General features: G+C 36.1%; 1 pseudogene; it reads right to left on the bottom strand.

Annotated features, from left to right (window-relative positions):
- Positions 1 to 3,730: 3,730 nt before the first annotated feature.
- The window catches only part of LOC135325950 (kinase non-catalytic C-lobe domain-containing protein 1-like), a 43,778-nt pseudogene continuing 28,861 nt past the window's right edge, over positions 3,731 to 18,647 (bottom strand).

Genomic DNA, 18,647 nt, shown 5'->3' with positions numbered 1-18,647 from the left:
TTCTCTCTATTAATCACACTAAATCTAAAAAAGCAGCCCTCCTACTTATATCCACCATCTTTTGAAAGGAAAAGTTTTTCTCAACCTATTTCACAAGCTTATTAGACTGCCTATGTCCTATTATGTTTTGGAAGATCTGGAATAATTAAAGTTTTCTCTTCCCTGTACTGAGATGAATCATTTTTGTACAAATGAAGTCTCTGCCCTCTCTTCCTGCTTGTTATATTGGCTATAGACACTACTATGGCACTTTTCCCCTTCTGATTTTCACGGAGAAAGTCCAGTAGGCCTGTCTTTGAATTCTAAAACAAGTATATACATTTATGACAGTATTTTAACATATTGTATCCTTTCATCTCATCTTTCCTTCCTGTGTGGGCTTGCTCTCTCCAATACTTTGCAATTGTGTGCACTACAGTCTAGCTTCTTCCCATTATTTCCCACAGTCCCAGCACTGGTTTAGACATCCAAGGCTACATATAAACTATCCCCATGTTGGGTTCAGACTAAAGCATGTCCTAGCCATCATTAGGAGGATACGTAGCTGTATGGGTAGAGATGCAAAACACTGCAGCATATCCCTTGGCCTGGACATTCAAAGAATGAGACTGTTGGCAATATTTCTGAATATACCATTCTTGCAATTTTAGTTGCAGCCTAAGATGTCTAGTAAATTGCTAAGTATCTTATCTCAGGTGTTCGATGACATACTGCAGTTCCCCACATCTTCTTTCTTTAGGTTTCAACCTCTTGGTCAAATTATCTTTTATTTAAATAAACTAACTTAGAGGATGGTGCATTTCCTACAGTGATCTTCAACAGATGGAGCCCATTTTTGTCCTGCAATTTACCTTCGGGGAGCAAAGTTACTTTGCTGACATCTTCTGTGGATCTGTACACTCATCTCAGGAGTTGTCTGCTCTTTTTTGGCATTTTATCTTCAAGCTCTTTGCTCTTTCAGTTCCCTGCATTAAGAAATACAGAATTATGAAAACTGAAAAGTCCTTCAAACTTTTGTGATACAGGAAATTCTAAATAGAGATCAGCAAGGTGGAACTGTTCATTCTCGCATATTTTTCAGAGAGTCAGAGTATGAAATCACAGCAAAACTCAATGGAACCTTCCACCATAAATATAGTCTTCATTGTTACTTAAAAAAAAATTACAAGATCACTTCGGAAAACCCTATTAATTGAAGTTATAGTGGCGGGAGTTAAGATGACTAGCAGAAAATGTTTTAGATTTATATTTACATCTTAATGATAACTAAATGAAGATAAAAAAATTATTTATAGGTCAGAAAATCTGTTAGTAATGCAGAGATGACCCAAAGATGACCACTCAGCTAATTACTGAGTTTGATTTATGGGGCGTAGTCTTTAAAATACTGCTCAAACCAGCATTTCCAAAGCTTAGAGATCCCTTCTAAAGGTCAACATAGATTTTAAAATAACTGTTTGTAAAGCATGCTTTGAGAAAGAAGCTTTGCCAAAAAAGGAGAAAAGCTCTTAAGAAAACACAATATGTAATTTCAAGGAATATATGCTTTGGATTGCATTTAAGCAAGTATGAGAAAGGAAAAAAAAAAACCCACTTACCCGCACTCTTTACTTCATTTTAATATGAGCGATTGAAACAATCACAATCATATCTTTACCACTGAAAAAACGTTGCCAGCTTCCCTCCCTTCAGACTATAGCTTATTTGTTTGTTATTTAGAAATGACTTTCCTAAAATTTGGATCCTTTGCAAATCACATACAATACTCAGAAGAGTTATAAAAGAGTCCCAGGAATGCTTAAAAAAAACCAATCTAATACACAAAGAATGCAGAATAGAGAAAAATAAAATGCAAAGTTCAGAACTGGTTAAAAAGTTTCCAGGGAAAGAGATTTGTCAGAACCATGAATCTGTGTTGATTCATGAAATATTTTCCAGTTTCCTGGGTTGGGCTTCTATGAAATAACTCATAGGATCCAACAGAATTCAGTCATGTTTCCTGGCTTCTAGAGGTGTTGGAGCTGTGCGTCCTGGAAACTCAAATATAAAGCTTTCAAATGCACGTAGTGTAGCTAGGACTTGGTACCCAGGTCTCTACCTAGCAGAAGGCCTAAAAACCCCAGGGATTCTGGGGACAGACACCCGCGAAGGGAAGCAGGAAGAACACCAGTGTCACCGAGCAACTGCAAAGCAAGGAGCACATTTCATTTCAGAAACTCCATGGGTCACTGTTTGAAAAATAATCAACATAAAAACAAGATGAGGGATGAGAGTGGAAAATGGAGAAGAAATAGGAGAGCTAGTGGCAGTTCCAGGTTATAGAACCACCTCATTTTTTCCAAACATTCTCATTTGATATTGGAACGGGAACATGGGGTAGACTGCATGCTCCTTCAATTATGCATTACTGACACCAAGAAACTTTTGTCAACTAAATCATACTGAACTTGTTTCTTTGACAAATTTTGTCCTTCATTTTGTTTTAAAAGGACATTCCCAACAAGGAAAGGAAACTTTATCCCCATCCCTCCTACAAGTTACTCATAAACAAACAATACAGTTAGATGCTAGACATAACTTTATTCAGAAATCTGTGTCATATAAGAGGTGCATACATCAGTGTTCATGGACAAAAGCAGACCAGTTTTCTTGTAAAACTGCGATTTTTTCAATAGCTATTTACATTATTTTTTATTGTGGGGTGGTATCTAAATAGAAAATCTTAAATATCTGATTGATGAGAACACCCCAAAGTAGTACCATAATGCAATCATATGCATTTACAGCAATACCAAGTCTGATACACTGAAGCATTACACAGAAGGTAAGAAATGATTTTTAAATGCTTGAATAGCACCAGTTATTGTCATAGAAGAAACATAATATTTTCTAGATGTAGTAATTGTTTTAAATCCTGATCAAAACTGTAACAAATATATGAGCTAAATATCATGGGTGCAAAATGCAAATGCTAAGTAAAACCAGAAAAGCAATTTCAACAGTCTGACTGACAACTGTATCCAATGCATTTACTAAGATCATGTGATTAGAAAGTTTTGTGGAGTTCTTTGCATTAGTTAAGATTATGCTACTTTAAATTTTACTGTCTTTCAAAGGCAAGGCGTGGCTTTAAGTGAGTGGTAAACTTTCGTTTGAGAAAGCAAAGCAAATAATTAAAAATAAAAAAAATTAGAATAAATGCATATAGATCAAATATTATGTGAAATTTATGCCTGATGATAGCATTATCATTGACATTCTTGCATCACTGCACTACACAAAGATAAGAGGTAATCATTAAGTGTTTTTACAGTTAAGAATTTTAGAGAAATATTATTAAAATAACAACACATTCTACTTCCTAGGGGTAAGTCAGGATACTACAATTAATGACAAGATAAACTTACATATATGTATCAAAATAATTCATCTTAAAAGTAGAACAAATGCAAGAAAATCCTGCTGAGGACTGAGTTCTACAATTGTTTAAACTAGTAAGACAGCACAAAAGTTAGTCTGGTGTTAATATATTAGCATGAATAAGTTACTGAGGTATTTAATGGAAAGAACTGGCACAAATTGTGTTTGACTGAGAAAGAGCAGAAGCAAAAGGCTTGTGTTCATATATATTGCCATTATTGATAAGAGAAAAGGAGAAGCTTTCCTCTTCAACATTGAACAAGCTACAATTTAACACGCACATGCATTTCTGTCAAGCGCAATACTACAGTTTGCAAAACACTAAAGATGTGCACATTCCCATTTCTTATTTCATTATCTTTCCCCTCAAAAAAATATTCCAGTGCAGTTAGTTCACATTGCTCTTTCCAAAATATCTTTTTTCTTCATTTTTCTAAGAAACTACCTTCAGGATAGAGCTTATTTTAGCTGTTTCTTGCCCTTCCCTATCTCTCTTTGAGTACTACTAGTCTTCACTCTGATAGAAATACTTGTATTTGTAAGCAACTTGTAGGCTTAAAGTCTTGGCCTTGCATAATCCTTGGTAGCTCAACAAACTTTCTAGCAATATCGTCCAATTTCATTGGCATTTAGATGGCCTTGTAAGCATAAGCTCTATAAATATGTTAGCACCAAAGTTTCACAAGATGCAGATCCAAATTTCACACACAGTTATCTTTATTTAGTGCTGTTGCAGCATTACAGTCTAGTAAAGTAATGTCAGGAGCAAAAGCTATAATCAAATGTGTGCACATACGTACACAAATCAGCAAAGTGACTCTTGCACCAAGTACAGACAGAAACAAGCAATTTCACATCTGCCACAAAGGCAGAACCAGAGCAACAAAGTGGTAATATTTAGATTCAGGTCTTACTTTTATTTGGAAACAGGTTAGTTCAATGGCATTAAAAGCAAACCAAAATGTTTCAGCATGGCATTCCTCTCCTTCTTTAGTATGTTTGAAGAAAAAGATGGCCAATTATTTAAATCAAGTATAGTTTTCATGAAACACGCCATAACAGAAAAAACCACCAACAGTTAGAGGATAGCAGAGGACTTGTGCCCCTGAATTATATGCACACTGTGACAGGGTACAAATGCACTATGTTTTTATAAAAATATATTCAACATCTAATGAACTACACTCTGAACTCTCCTAGGCCAACTTTGCAACAGAAACCGTGATTTTAAGTTCTTTCCACAGTATTTCTTCCACATTTGTTTGTGGACTAATTATTTTTCTGATAAAGAACAGTGACAGAATGAGTTATCCTTTTCATCTATACCCTCTCTTTACTTTTCTCTTTATTTTTATCCTTTTGATAAGTCATCCAGGAAATCCAATCTGATTAGACAGTGTTTTACAATTCCATGTTAAGAAATATATCCATTTCAACTTGAGATAGTATGTTGAAATTCACTTCACTTAACTATTTGCTTGGGAATTGGTCCAGGAGATGTAGTCAACTTAATGCAGTTTTACACTTGGCATAGAACAGATAAAATGCAAATAATTACTGAAATGTTGCCTTCATCCTGCGCAGTGTGTCTTGAATTTTTCGAGAATGCTTTTCTGCTGGTATCTGATGGAAGTTGGCACAGTTGTCAGCTGCCAAGGCAGAAATGTCTGCATCTTTAAAACGAGTTATTCTTTGTCTGAGGTAAGACTGCAGCTTGAAATCTGGTGTAAATGTATAGGGATTCTCTTGAAATGCATGAACTTGGCTCACAACTTTTGCAATATTTCTTGAAAGAAAATATGGGAAAAAAAGATTATTTTGTTTTGCTGCTGATGATAAAACTTTACATTCAAAGGCACAGAGCGTTCACTTCTATATCTGATGTCAAAATGATGCAATGATTTAAACCGCTAATGTGAAATGCTGTGTTTCCTCTTATTACCTCATTAGACCATATTCTGTTCTAAAAATTTAGGTGATATACATATAATTAAAATAGTTACCTAAGTTTAGTCCACTTGTGAGCTCCATTTGTCATCGTGAATCCTCCAGTTTCAAGCTGTTGGACATGCATAGCCAAAACATGGGCTGATGGAATTGTTGGATGTGTTTTGAACCTTTTTCCTTCCATCAAACATAAGCTGTCACTTTTTAAAAACACCTGGTTTAAAAATGTACACAAACAAATCTCAGGTTTAGTGTCACAGCAGGCTTTATAAGAAGGTCTCCATTTTATGTGTTTAGCACTACATATTTATTTGTAATGAATTTTAACTTTTGGCATTGCAGTTGAAGAAAACACTTTAAATTAATCTGGTGGCAGACATTTTAAAATACGGAACTAAAGAAAGTAACTTCAATCAAAAGATATCCCAAAAGAGAATTCTTGATGTTTCTAATCCACAGACAAAATTATATCTTAGAATTTTTCTCTAGGTTTCAAAATCAGATAGATCAATGAGGGAATGCCTGTGATAAGAACAAACACTTAAGGTTGTTCAAAACAGATTAGAGTCACAAAACTCCTGCAGAAATCAAAAGAAAAAGTGTATATCCTAAATTGCTTTGAAATGTCTTTTTTTTTAGCCACATAGGATACATTTTTAAGAAAAATACGGAGATGAAAATTAATGTTAACTCTGGACTAATCAAGAGCTAACAGTCTTAAATCAAATTAAAATCTCCTTAGTAGCACAAAATAATCATTTTGGCTTTTATCCTGCAGAGGCACCCATGTAGGCAGATCTCATATCTTCTCCAACCCCCAAGGAGTATTTTACATTAAAGACTTTATACTATACCTCAACAGCCTTGAGTTCTTCCATTATTTCAGCTACTTTTGCAGGTAAAATTTTCCATGCCTTCCAATAAAAAAAAATACAGTTTTGTTATTCACATTACTCTCCGTATCAGAACAAGATTATGTTTAAACAAAATAGTTACAGAAAAGAGTCCCAAATTGTATCACTTACTGGTAACTGTCGAACAATAAGATTTTCCAAGCCTGCTAAGATTTGCATCGCAGTGGCAAAATTTCTTTGTTCATAGCAGGATTTTGCTATAAGAAGAAATTTTGATAACAAGCTCACCTGCAGCTGGAAAAAAATATTAAGATACACAATTTTTTTTAGAGCTCATGTGTGTTTGGAAGCTATCAAATTCAGTCAGTTGCTAGTAAAAAGCTTAATCTGGGTACCACTTTATTTTGGAATTAGAAAGTAGTTCTACTGATTTCGTGGGGATAAAGTACCCTTGCAAGTAGCGAGTGGTGCTAAGACTCACACCCAGTGCTTATCACCAGTAATTTCTTGATTCTATTGCTCTTGCAAGGCTGGAAAGAAGCACTAGAAGAAAACAGCAGAGAGAAAGCAAGGGACTAACACGACACTACTCACTGAAAATCATTCATATATAGTGTCTACTGAGTACCTTGAAAGGTTAGCAAAACATGCAGACTTTATATGACCAACCAGTGCTGTACTGCCTGTCAGAAATATAAACTGTGAGCTATATATTGTGATTCTAGCAGATTATTTCTTCTCCCAGGATTTGTTAAAAACTATTTGAATTGTTCATTTCACATATATGTTTCTGAGAAATACTATAAATTGGGAAGCCAAATAAAAACCCAGAAGATAACCCAACAGAAAGAGTGATAAGGGAATTCAGAGGTTTGGTCTCTGATCCCTTGAATCCACAGAAACAACTGTGGATAGATGTAGACTCAGATTTTTCACAGTGATTAGAAAGGAATCATCTGGTAGCAGCCTAGTAGCCATTGAAACACAGATTTACTAAGATATTACTCCAGTAGTCAGTTCAGAAGTCAAAGCATAAATCAAGTTTAAGGAGTGACTTTCTGTTAAACTTTCCGTTAAACAAGAAGGTAGATAAGCGATGCACGCAGTTCTGAAATTTCAGTTAATCACAACAGTCAACAGCTGCTTGGTTTTGACAGAAATAGTAACTGGCCAGACAGAAATCTAATTACTCCTCGAATGTGCTACTACATAAATCTACAAAGTGACTGGAAATAAGAAAATTAGATGAGGAGGAGGAAAAAAGAGATGCACCTTCTTTCAGAATTTGTCATCAAAATTGTTGACTGTAGTAATATATCCCTCTGTCACTATTTTTTCTGTCACTGAGGTTTCCCTGTTAAAGTCTGACTTCTCTTATCCTTAGGCAACTAATTTCTTATATTCTATTAAGTTTTCAAACCTGCTACTACAAAACATCAAGCAGACCCTCCTAGTGACAATAAACCAAACTGCTGACAGTCCACTGACAGGGACAGAAAATAGGTAACAGTTTCATAATTAATAATATAATAAAACTATGACAAACCTTTGAAGTGTGACACGTTACAATTTCAGCAGCAACCCAGGTACTGATACTGTCTGCATTTCTTAATAACTGTAGAAGATACTGGTCTTGTACACACTTTGACAGAAACAAATTACAGACTTTAAGTGAAACTGCCTCAGTCGAAACAGCTCTATGAAAAGGGTGGGGAGAAAAAAAAAGGCAAAAATAAGTAATGCAGATACTGGATTTGTAAGGAAAAATGTCAATTTCTAACCATTTAAAATAACTTTGCAGTGTTTTCAATCTTGATTTTTAAAACTTTTTAAAAAGTACATGGTGAGATATGTTACTTATCTTAAACCTTAAAATTACTTATTAATAAATAAATAAATATCTTAAAATTACAAGATAAGCATATGTAATTACAAGATAAGCATGTGCAGCATACACTTCTGTATAAAAAGACACCTTCACACTTGTTCCTGAAAAAACAAATTTGTTCAAGCGGAAAAACAGCTAACACACAAAATAACAGCGAGAATCCAAATTCAATAAAACCTGAAACCACATAAGAAACCGAGCCTGAAAGGGCATAAGGCTACATCTATGCTATTCAACAATGGGCCAGTGGCTGTTCTCTGGTCCCGACACAAGTTCCTTTCCCCATGCCTCCACCCCAAATCAGTGTAAACCAGCTGATCTTGCCTCTGACATTCAACAACTTATACAAGAAGATCTGATTTACATGGACCTTCCCCATTGTTAGCCTGAAAATTCTACTACATTTAGTATAATTAAGAAGTACTAATCAGAAGCTAGCAGAATCCATTGGGTATGTAAGAACTAGACCTCAATCAATTATAATTAAGAGCCCATGTGGCTGGATGAAAATAATAATTACAGTTGAACAAATAATTTAAAATTTGTAATCACTCTATAGGAACTATAAGAAAATTCTTACGTATCTGTGAACATCAGCAGCTGTAACAGCACAAAATGAATAGTCACGGAGATTATACATGGATATAGTTGCCAAGTAGCCTGCTTCAGAAACCATTACAATTTTCTCCCCACAAAATAAATCCTCCACAAGGCCCACAACATAAATTTTCCCTAATACTTTGGCGTGACTTACTTTAGATTTCAAGGAAATCACTTTGCATATGTGAGCTACCACACATATGTACACACATATGTAGCTACACACATATACATATATATAAAATCTCCTGAAGTTCAAAAACGCATGTAAAGATAATATCTACTCTGAGGAAAAACAGAAAGTATTTTAAAAGTTTCTCTCTTCCTGGATGTATTAAAGGTATAACATGAACTATTGTGCATCAACAGAATAGAGCGATGGTTAAAACACGCAATGTACTTACTTTTGGGAAGCCACACATTTGTCTTTAACACCAAGTGCTCTTGAATTTAGAAAGTGTACTGGATGGCATTTATGAAATATTTCCTAAACAAAAAGAACAAGATACATCCTGTTGTTAGAGCTAGCAATCCTTTTAAAATGCTAGAGGATAAAAATGACAGAAATTTCTTTTCTTCACAAAATTTATCAGAGGCATCAGTGCCTATGAATCGAGTTAGCCATTCTAGATTTCACTGTAGAGACTTGGAGAAAAATGGAGTATTATAATTCCAAGCATTACGAAATAGTGAAAGCCCACTCAACTTGAAATAAGGTTGGAAAATAGTAAAGAAAAGAGGCTGACTATAAAGTAAGATGTGCATTATTGGTACTTCCAAGTGAACCCAGTCCTTTGTACCTGTGGTAGCAATGTCAGCTGACAACAAAGCTGTTGCACACTGTTTTCTGTTAAGAGATACGGTTCCACTTCATCTGCTTTAGCAAAGGAAACCGGGAATTCTTCTGTAAAATTGTGATAGCATGGCTTTGGCAAAACGGATGAAATAGTGTACAGTCGCTGTCTCTGATGATGGGCAATTGGTCTCATGCCTTTGGAAAGCTTCCAGTTGAAGTTCTGCGGACTAAAAAAGGCGGCCAATGTTATGTCTCCTGTTCTCTAAGGCCAACGTTACGTCTCCTATTGATCTAACCTTCTGGAACACCATGTCAGAGAAAGACCTTTGGAAATGCAAAACTCTTTAGCTAGTCTTCAAGCTTACCCAGAGAGGCATACACTAACTGGTTTCCCCATACTGCTACTTTAGGTTAATATGATATGCACAGTCAATGAGCCTGAGCAGGAAGCTTCAAGATCTAAACCAATCTGTATTTAAAACAAACTTTTATGTATTCAAGCCTGTCAACATAAAATAATTTATGTTCTGGAGTTTTATATTTTACCTCTTACTATCTCTGGCACTCTTTTTGCTTGGAATCAAACAGCCCTGTGAAACAGATACTACATATGAGTGAAAATGTATGAAAGCTCATACAAAGGCTATTGCTGCAATCAGAATTAATGCATACATTATCGTTCTCTTTCCAGAGCACAGAGCACTTTCGCCAAATTCAAAAAAAAATAACATGAGGCCAAGTCAATGCCTTAAGATTATTCTTTACAACAACATTATCAGACTGAAAGGTAACTTGTTCTTTGGATTTTTTATTTTTTACAATTTTTGGTCAGGGCATGGATTTCCTCTGACCTTCACAGCTCTAGCGTGCAGTACTGTATATTCCAAATCATTATTCATTGACTTTGTTCAGCACAGACATCAAACTTTATTTTCAAACTTCTCCCCTGTATGACTTGTAATCAACGTCCTTCCAGAAGGTGAACTGTTGATCTCATTCTAGATCATGCTATTTTCCTGAGCATAATCTTGCAGTATTTCACTGTATGTTCAGTATGCCCTCTCTTCATTAACTCCACTGTTGTGATATCAACTGCTAATCCCTGTGATACTAACTTCTAATCCTGATATTAACTTCTAATCACATACTGCTTGAAGTAACATTGCTCATTTTTCCATTCTTTTCCCTTCTATCTTCTGGTATCATTGTGATGCAACATCAATAAAAGAAGTCTGCTTTTTCCCTATTCTTTTTGCCCTTTATTGATTGAATCTCTGATGTACCCCATAGAATTTTGCAACTTTATCAAGATGGTGATCCCAAATTCAATTTGCACAATATCAATACATTCAACTTTCATATGCCACTCCAGTTACTCTGTGAATAGGACTTTTTTCGGGCAAAGGCTATAGTATGTTCCAGGTTCTGGGGTTACTTTTCACTAGCATACTCTATAAATGAGTAAAGACAGACAAAAGTGCAGAAGAGTTTTTGCTACAAGCTTGAAATTCTAGAAGGAAACCTTGCCCCTCACTGTTTTCTTATACTTCTGGTCTTACAAATGAAGATGTATATGTAATAAAAAGTATCAATAATTGCCAAGGGGGAGAAAAGGTTTCCCAGTAACTATGAATCACCGGCTAGTATCAAGGGTGAAGTGTTTGACTCCTCTCAGAATTTGGTTTATCTGATCTATTATTACTGAAACAGTTGACAGGGCACAGTTAAGGCGTCAGATGAGCTTTCTAGTTGTACAACTGTTTAAACCATAGAAACTTTCAGCAGACAAAGCACAGGTATATACATTTTACAGAATCAGGGTCCAGCTCCTAAACTGAATACTCTGTTTTTGTTTTGTTTTGTTTTTTGTGAGAAAATAATATATGGAAAAGGTGCTGAATATACTACGATCTAAAGAAACCACATACCTTCCTGGAAACATCTTCTGAGAGCTTTTTACACAACGAATGTCATGCTTTTCTGTCCTCCTCACCCTCCTCTTCACATTTGTCCATGCTGGAGCAATGATAAGCACTGCCACTTTTCCTGGCAGAAGAATCCTCAAGCAATGACAACAAGCGCTCACCATAGCCATTTAATGGAGCAACCTGTAAATGGAATATAGATTAATAGAATATTGAACTGAATTTCCCAGAAATTATAAGCAAGATACAAAATACTTATAAGATTTGAATCAGTCCAAAATCAGCTGTACTGAACATAGCTGTCAAAGACAGCAATTTTTTTTTGTACTTTACTTTTATTTGTACTTAAGACAGATTTTATAATAGCAGTGTCTCATACACCATAACTGACTTCAACTGACCTTTTTTTTCTTAAAGCTTCCAGCAAAATTCTGTCTTACCTTGGAAGAAATAAACTCTTTCAGAGTATATAAAAGATCAGTATTTGTTGCAAAGTCTACACTGTAGCAGTCTTCAATCCAAGCCTGCAGGATGTAGAAACTGCGGTTACATATTTTGGTAAATGATGTGGAAGGGTCCAGACTTGCACTGGTGAGAAGAAAAAGGCACTTATTGTACCAAAATTGATACCTTATTACAATTAAAAATAAATGTTGAAAAAACTGCAGATACTATATGGTTTTGACCGTACAATTAAATGCTTACGTTTCACATCTCTACAGTCTGTGACTCTACGGAAACAAAACTGTGGTTGGGTTTATGACCCAATATCGAACAATTGGCTAAAGCAAGATTCACAGAATTTAGAAGAAAACATTAAGAAAGCATATTGCCAAATACAGCACTTGCTCTAATTTCACTCTCACTTGCCAAGCCAGTCTTATAAAAACAACCATCAAAAACTAAAGTTCATTAAGTAGCTCTTTTCAGAAGCAGCTCTTTGCCATTAGAGGAAAAGCCAATTGTGCTTTGATAATATTTTTCACAGGAAGTTACTGTACCTGGATAAAGTGCTGCTGATTCTTTCAAGAAGAGACTGCAAAAACTCTTCTTGTGTGCAGAAATAACGAAAAGTGTAGAGAAACTGCTGTACGTAACCTTCCAAAAATGCATTTCTGTGAAGCACAAGAGCAAACTTCAGACAAGCAAGAACATGATTTCTTCTTGCAGTAGAGTACAGCAACAATAAAAATCCTCAAAACACCAGGAACTGGCAGGGATTTCAAATTCACAAGCTCTACAGGAAATTCTGATTCATTTTTATTTCATTTTTACACATCAATGCTTTGGAGAAAAATGAGAAATACTGAGATTGCCAACAGCAGAAGTATAATTTCTGTTTAATAAAAAAGTTAATAAAGAGATTAGAGTTTTATGAAGAACCTCTCTGACATTTCTATTATCTTCAAAATTTACTTTCTAATATTAGTACTGAAGAACACATTTAATTTTCTTGTTTCTGTCATCTCATTTGATGCTGCTGCAGATTTTTACAGTAAAAGCATAAAAAGTAGATGCTTTGATAAAGAAAATGAGATTTTTCTTGTAGCAGTAATTAGAATAGCAGCTGCTTTAATGATAAAACTATACTTACACATTATATATGAGTGTATTTTATTTATATATATTTATATACATGTACACAAGATACTAAGCTGAGCTAATTGTCATGTCTACTTGACAGCTTACTGCAAACTGCTGAATGGTGAAGCTCTGATTCCAAGGCATTTTGTTTGCTCTGACCCAGGAAGGGCAGCACGCAGGATAAGTAACTCGGTCTAAGGGTCAGGACGAGTCAGGGGTAAAAGCTTATGTTGCTTCCTATCACCTGCCTCTGCCGCTTAAAATGCTCCATTTCATTTTGCGCTTTTTGGAAACTGAATCCTTGTATTTTTGACTGTTCAAACCAGATGAAACTGAGACTTACAAATCACCTGGGAGTGTCTTTTGTATTTAGAGCCCGACAGTGCCGCAAGGCTGATGGAGCCGTCCCATCTCTCAGGCTGTTCCCCTCCCTCCTACGGTCACTCCCGGGGTACCTTAGAACGACACCCCCTCACCCCAACTGAGCGTTAAAGGACATCTTTGTCCCCCTCTACAGCCCTGAGAAAAGCATATGTCTTGATCAGTCTCAAGGACTGAGTCCATAATTTGTAAAGCAGAACCTGTGTTTTCACCTCCAGACCCTATGTAATAGGAATTATCAAATTATATGTTCTGAAGAATTGCTACCTGCTAGCAGTAACGTAAAGCCATGATTCCATGGCAACTATCAGAGCTAAACTTCGAATAAGGAAAGGATTAAAAAGTTTAAAGTTATTAATTTTTGATTTATTATCAACTGCTCCAGTTTAAGATCAAATCCAAACTTTGTGGTTCAGCTTATTTCTTAGACTGCCTTTTGCCATTCCCATGCCCATTTCTGCACAGGAACAGTAAGCTTGATATACAAAGGAGAGTTCATGCGATCTTGAATATTTAAGATCTATTGTAGAAACTGTTTTTTTAAAACTAATAACAACACCCTGCTTCACTCCCAACTAAGGATGTGCAAAATATACTATACCTAGAATATAAATAAGCCATTAAACCAAGTGGTGTTCCAGCCTGCAAATCTCTTATTCCATTTTGATTACTGCATTGGTGTTTCACTGTATTATAGTAAACAAGCAACGATGGCTCTTCAGTAGGTGCCACATCCAACGTGTCAGTTCTGCCGTTGTGAACGACTGTGGGAAGCACACAGGACTCCACACCCCACTGCTCCGCATACATGATCTGCTCAAAGACCCAAAGCAATGCAAAAATAAAACGTACAAAAACAAAGAGGAAAATCCACAGAAAATGCAGTCAATTCAACCTAAAGTCAAACACATTTATTTAAACAATTGCTTTTTTTTAAACAATACTGGACAGCTATTACATTTATTCCAATCATTCTTTTAAATTTTACCTAATTTAGCTCTTGTCGAAACATTCCACATTTCACATGCTGACTTGAAGGGCCAGCTACACTGATGCAGTATTGGAATGACACATGAAACCAAAGCAAAACAACATCTGACTTGCCTGCACGTACTTCTTCACCAGTTCAAGAAACTGCACCTTTGATTTCATTTCCTGTAGCTGTCCTTTCAGTTTGGGCAACATCGATTTGATTTCAGAACCTTTGCATGTAAAAATACACACAGCATAAAAACATCAATGATTTGATGTATATGGAAATTTCCTTAAATGATGTGATATCACATTTCATTACTAGCAGGTTACTGTAATATTACCTTTGTTTCTTCTTTCTTTCTGCAATAGCTTCTGATAGAACTTTATGGTCTTTCTATAATTTTTTGTCTCTATCATTAGCAATTGTTCCAGTTCCTATGTAAAGATGAAAAAGATTCTGATCATAATGGTAAATGCTTTTCCCGCAAAGTTTCAGTAAGAAACAGAAGCTACCTAAGAGTTATTTTGCATGAGAAAGAATATCCAAACAGTAACAATATGATGACAGCGAGGAAGAACAGCCTTTCACAGCTATGCTGTGCAGGATGGCTACAGCAAGCATCCTCTGCCCCCCAAAACATTACTGGAGTTACAGTTTTACAACTTCTGAACTGGAGCTGGTTTGTGTGTGATGAGAGTACATTCGAGTTTGTCTAAATCCATTTCTGTAAATATGTCCTGACATGTAATTGCACTTATCTGGTTGTTTTCAAGAGCATTTTCCTAAAATGACACTCCAAAGTCCTCCAAAACTAAAAGCAATAGGCTCTGAAATCAGAGCCCACCCCAGAAATGCTCTGTTAAGCAGCTGACCTAGATCTGCTGCAAGCACTGAATGTCTGACTTAAAGCAGTGGTTTCCAAACCAGTCTGTAGGCTCTGGTTTTCAGTCAATGTGCAGGTTCACTGGTCAGGCTTCAGCATGGCTAAACAACTAAACATGGTTTCAGGCATGTGATAGGTCTTTTTGTCTCATGATTATATGTGAGAATGAATTTTTGGGAACTACTGCTGCTGGACTCGAGTAGTGAGACTACATTTTTCTTACTGATTCCAAGGATTGCTGTCATCTTTCATGCCAGAATTAACTTATGATCATATGAGAAAGACTATGAAATACATTTTGGGGTGCTAACAATTTTTGTAAATGCATTAGTATTTTCATGTATTTATCTAAATTACATTTTCATGACTCTCCCCCCCCCCCCAAAAAAAAGCTCTGTATGCACTTATTCTCTTGATATTGAGTATAACTTCAGAACAGAAGAAAATATAGCAAAGTCAGAAGCAGTTAGTCATTATTAAGAACACATGCTTTCTAGATGAAAACTTTGAAGTGTTACAAAAGTTCCCACTAGACTGCTCATTTTGCTGTTCAGGAAGTGATACATGCCAGGTTTACATTATACTACACAACCAGGTCAAAAGTCAGGCAGGAGACCTGCTGTATAAAGGATATATCAATTTTGAAGTTCAGTTTATATGTTTTATATTTATGCATTTTATACAATAGAAAAACTAAATTTCTCTTGAGCTATGTAACTTTTAAACAGTGGATAGAGACAGACGTATATCCTGCTTAGCACAATAATATCATTTTTAATGTAAACATTTATATTTGTTTGTGTATCCAAGTTTTCATTGTTTTTCCAGTCAATGAAAGTGGGCCGTCCATACTAGGGTCAGCTTCTGATCTGGGATAATAGTTTCTGATAAGTAGCTGCCCTTGTAAAACATAAAGGGACACTGCATTTGAGTTTGTTTTCCCAGCAAAATAGAAAGTAGAAACTGATAAAGCTGAATGTCAAATGCCAATTGGTAGAGGATTTTTGAATCGCATGCAATAATATTTGGATAAAAACTGGGATTCTGTTAAATTCCAAGTATTTTAAAATTAACTGTTCAGAAACTAAGTGAGTAAAACAAACAGATTATTAGATCCCCCCCCCCCCCCCAGTTTTCATAGCTAAATGCGGATGAGACATTCAGGGGTACGTGGAAGTCTAACAAATCCCAAATCTATTGGGACTTTTAGAAGGGTCTGCTCCTAGGCATTCAAATAAAATGAGGTTCACAGGAACCAAAAACAGTCAATTCAATAATTACATCCAGTAGTGCTTTTATGTATTAAAAGAAGTTTTAAATAGTATTTAAAAAACAGAATGCACTACGAAAATCGACCCTATATAATTTTTTCCCATCACATACACACTTAGCAATTGAGTTCCAAATAGGAGAGTGAAATGCACACTTTCCATATGTATTCTCGTTGCAGAATGCCTTTCCCTTAAGCAGCGTATAACAGGTAAACAAGCTGCTGAATAAGTAAGTATGAAAAGACAAAACACACTTGATTGTACCTCTTTTAAAGTAAGTTGTATGTAAAGATGAAAAAATTAGCAGTGCAATTAAGAGATCATGGAAAAAAGAAATGACAGCAGAAAAAAAAGGCTACCCCATGATTAGAACATGATATACTGAAATAAAACCTGCAAAGAGCTACCAGAGGGAAAAAAAACTAAACTAAAAAACACATCTATCTAGAGATTCATTAGGAAACAAGGGTATTGGAACATAATGCGTACTGTGGTTTTTCAAAGTGGTGGCTTTTGTATTTGGGCCCTAAGCTAACTACCAGCAACCTAGTTATGTGAAACAGCATTTTAAATGGAATAAATTCACTCAAAGCAGCAGATAGAACTCCCATAAGCAGAATAATCAAAAAACACATGGCTCAGAGCTAAAATATCAAACAACAGATTGGTAAATAGGTTAACTTTTGATGGCATGGACTTACTAGAAATTAATTTGAGTTTGAGCAAAAACCTGTCACTGAGGGGTGCGTTTTTGACAGAAGCTCAAAAGGTTTAACAACTCAGTTCACATTAGCAGCAAGAATCACACAACTTAAACCCTGTGGATTTTTAAAACTTATTATATAGTCATCACATACAGACTAGTGAAAGCTCAGAAAAGTTATTATCTAGATTATAAATTGGAAACAGCTTGCTTTCGCTTAAGATTCATTTTTATTTCATCAGTGGAAGTGAAAACAAATTGATTAAGAGAATATAATCACAGGAAGGGAATCAGAAAAAATGGCCATTTTCTGATGTTTGGCATCTAATGGATACGTTAAGAAGCGTCTTGTCCCCTAAATAACTCTGGGCGAGTAGTAGAAGATAGATGCCTTCCCAGTCTATTCTACATCATCATCTTCCATAGACCATTCAGGTATGTGCAATGTTATGGGATTAGATCCTGCTTCCTCTGAAGTATATTTTGCTCCTCAAGACACTTTTCTACAGCATGTCCCTTCGCCCGGGGAACAAAGGAATGGCAGAATCACTTGTTTACTTGGGAAAAGTGATGATTCCAAGTTGCCCTTAAAGCACCGGTGTTTACATGCTGAAGGGCAGCTCCCTGCACGGATCCAGAATACTGGGGAAGAGGGATGGGACAGGGAAGAGCGTGAGCAGAACGTGCTGCGTGTTCACTACGAACCTCCTGGTCACAGGCTGGGGGCAGAGAAGTTGGGTGGAGACTCTGCAAAGGGACTTACAAGCCCTGGAGGGAAGAGCTGAAAGCCAGCGCAGGCAAAGAGGAAGAGGACAGAGGCTAAGGGCGAAGGCTTGGTGCCGCAAGAGAAGTGAAAGCGGGCTGATCAGAGCACAGAAAAACCCTTATTGTGAGGGCAGCCCTGTACGTGCCCCTGGAGAGAGGGCAGCCCTGGCGGCTGCCTTCCCCTCCTGCTTTGCTGCAAGGGCTGGAAGGCTTTGTGTCTGCAGGATGCGTGCCATAAGCGGGAGCTGAACCTGCTATTACTTAGCACAACACACAGAATATATGTTTCTGTGCAAATTAATTTTCCTTTTGCAGTGCATTAATAATACAGCGTACAAGTGAATTTAGTCTTCTCTTAATCTCTGAAGAAGATAGTGGAATATAAACTGAATTTAATGACATAATTGAAGATGATCGTTTATAAACTGAATTTAATGACATAATTGAAGATGATCGTTTATAATGGTATTCTTTTTAACTTGTACACAGAGTGACCTGATGCATTAGGAAGGCTTTTTATGTAAGATATGAGGCTTCTATTTCTACAAATAATTATTTTATTCCTGTTTGTCCATCTGGCCTCATGTGCAGTCCAGATCACATACACTAGTTCTGCATTACTGAAACAGAATAAGATCAGGGTCTAATTCTTGT

Source organism: Dromaius novaehollandiae, unplaced genomic scaffold (genome assembly GCF_036370855.1).
Source record: "Dromaius novaehollandiae isolate bDroNov1 unplaced genomic scaffold, bDroNov1.hap1 HAP1_SCAFFOLD_38, whole genome shotgun sequence".
NCBI lineage: Eukaryota > Metazoa > Chordata > Aves > Casuariiformes > Dromaiidae > Dromaius > Dromaius novaehollandiae.
Note: the sequence above shows the minus strand (reverse complement) of the source record. Positions and strands in the feature narration are given on the sequence as shown.